At 37.8% G+C, this 3091-nt stretch overlaps 1 pseudogene; it reads left to right on the top strand.

Annotated features, from left to right (window-relative positions):
* Nucleotides 1-912: 912 nt before the first annotated feature.
* LOC127194057 (uncharacterized) lies at nt 913-964 on the top strand (annotated as a pseudogene).
* The last annotated feature ends 2127 nt before the right edge of the window (nt 965-3091 follow it).

Genomic DNA, 3091 nt, shown 5'->3' with positions numbered 1-3091 from the left:
ACTCCCTGAACAGAACGCTGTAAGCAGTCTTAAGAGCCATCTCTCCAGCCCCTACTTAAATTATTTATGTTGCATCATGTATAATTTTTTCTGATAGTAAAGGATATGTTTATTTTATTCATAATTGTATTTCCTGTGTCAACCATAAAGTAAGACATATAATAGACACTCAGTTAAAAAATACTTAACTGAATAGTAATATTATTTTTCAAGAGAGAGTTGCCATGACAAAGGCTAGTTTAATTTTCATAGAATTTATTTGTCATATTTTCTAGTTGAAATTTCTGGGAAATGCAAAATGCCTGCCAATTTGTCCTTGATGTGATGAAAAGGGGATTTCCCCTTGAGTGGGTGGGATGCATGTTTGATGAGAAGGGCCCCCTTACTCTCACATAGGCTAAGTTTACTGATTTGGGCTTAAACAACAGCATTTCAAAAGCTTGAGATTGGTGTGGAGAATATGATGACAGAAGCATATGGGAATTGTGTGGATAGCATGCTGTATTTTAATGTTTAATTTGAGTATTGGATTTTGACAGCAAGAATTGATGATTAAAAAATAGAACTCAATGATAAATATGAAATAGAAGTCTGTGATATTAAAAAGTCGTTACACAAGAACACCCCCTACATGTATGTGTGTGTGTGTGTGTGTGTGTGTGTGTGTGTTTGCATATAGATGTAATAGTGCTTTGGCAAAATTAATACTCATTCTTATTATCCATTTAATCTCTATTCTAAATGCAAATTGTCATTTTACATGTGAGAAATGTCATTTTTCTGTTTTGTACAATGTTTATTTTGAGTTTTCTCCTCTCATTATTGTACTTCTTAAAGACACTGTTAGTTAGCTATTTTTAATTTTAAGCAAGTATAATTGAAATTTGAGGTTAAAAACCAACCCCTCGCCTGCCCTAGAGGCATTGCACGTGTGACAGCTGTGTCACATGTGCATCAGTCAGTGAGCCAGCCGAGGGCATGGGAGTGGAAGACCTGACAGGCAGGCTAACTGGCTCAGATACCTTTCTGGCACAGATCCAAGGCACTGAATTGGCCCACACCAACATCTTTACCATCGATGAACCGGAGTGCGTGTAGGGGCTGGTCGTACAGATACAAAACTAAAGGATTTCCATGACACAGAGCAACAAGAGGATATCTAAAAGGAGTTCCAGTGAGGTCCTGGTGTCATTAGAGTAGCAGAAGCCAGAGGCCTCGTACCAGACCAAAAAGTCATTGCCATGCACAGCTACAAGCAAAGAAGTGTGGACAAAAGTACTGTAGGACACAGTGTGACACACTACAGTTTCTGCAAGAAGATATTTTTCTCTGATGTGGGTGAGGCTGCAAGGCTGGAGGGCAGGTAGAAAGTGGGAAGGAGATGAGTGGAGTTAGGGTACATGATGTGAAATTCACAAAGAACCAATAAAAAGTAAAATTAAAAAGTAGAGACTTTGATGAATGGCACATAATACCCAATTCTCTAAGGATAATTTAAAACAAATTTAAGTAGTCATGGATTTCTGTGAGTCTCATACCGTCCTTCTTAACAATGCATGTTTGAAGTGCACATTGAAATTACAATGATGTCTCATTATCTCTATTTTAGTTTACATGTGGGAGTATTTTCTCTGCATGTCTGACTACACAAGGCATTTGGGCAGTGCCTGTTGTAGCCAGAGGAAGGTATTGGATCTCCTGGAACTGGAGTTACAAACAGTTTCAACTGCTCTGTGGGAACTAGAACCAACACTGGATCATCACCAAGAGGAGAAAGTGCTCTACCTGCCTAGCAATCAGTCCAACCTGTAATTTTTTCTACTTTTAAAGGACAGATTTAGTGGTTGGAGATGTTTCAGAAAGGAAAGCATTAACAATTAAAATCCCACAGTCTAAGATATTAGATATTTTCACTTCTTTTATCTCATATGAGTCAGGGTAATAAAATAAGCCTTTATCTTTGGAAATGTCACACGGGAATTTCAAAACAGTAGGAGTTGGAAAGATGCATGTTTACCTTATGAATTATTAAAAACATTAAGCATGGGTTTAAGACACAAAGCACTCAGAGAAAAATAAAGATTACAAAAATCTTCCTGTACATGTCCAAAGAGTTTATTGTTGTCTGTGTCATCCCAGGCTAGAGACTAAACAGAGCCAGGATGAGGGTCACTGTTATCAGTCCTCAAGGAAGATAACAAGTCAACAGGACAGAATGGGCCACACTATCATCTGTCTCAAACAAACTCTCAAGTGGAAACCTCAGATCTGGTCATGAGTTTCATGAAAAAGCTCAAATTAAGGATAAATAAAACTAATTTTTTTCCTTGTTGCATTTATACTAACTTTAAGTATATATACTATCTTAGAACACACCGTGATAATCAATTTTAAGAATGTCGTTAAACTTGAAGGGCTTCAAAGTGTAGTACACAGGAAACTCCTTCAGATGATACAGTATTGGAGACTATACAACATACATTATTAGAGGCATTTTGCCCTCAATGACTGAGAAATAGAGGACTCAAAACTCAGTACACACAGTACATTCAACCTGGCAGTGGTTTTGATGTCTGTGTGACACTCAGAACCTTGGTCATCTTCATAAACAGCTATGAATGCTAGCATCATTGCTGGAACTCAGTTGCTGTCACTGGTCCATTTATGTAAAACTGCAGTCATTGGGGTCACTCGGGGCATCTTAAGGTTTATTTCACTACATTCACCCTCATGTTTTGCTCTAAGGCACCAGGACAGCAAAATTAGCCCAGAACACATATGGACTTGTTCCTTTCAGTGACACTCAGGAAAAAAAAAGTACAGCTGTGAACTTATTGTCTAAAGAGGCCTCTGTTCCTCCAAGGGATCTGTCGGACCAATCTCTGAACTGTAACTACTATGTGAGGTTAATTCAAACAAGAATTCAAAACAAACAAGAACTCGAAAGCTAATCATCAACCTTAGCAGCCTGCATTTAGATACCAATGAAAACTGGCTAACCATTTCCAAAATGAAGCACATGAGAAATAGAACACAATTGCAAAATTGTAAATAAATGAATAATATTTATGGCCCGAGAATATGGACAGAC

Source organism: Acomys russatus, chromosome 9 (genome assembly GCF_903995435.1).
Source record: "Acomys russatus chromosome 9, mAcoRus1.1, whole genome shotgun sequence".
NCBI lineage: Eukaryota > Metazoa > Chordata > Mammalia > Rodentia > Muridae > Acomys > Acomys russatus.
This window is presented reverse-complemented; position numbering and strand designations above follow the sequence as displayed.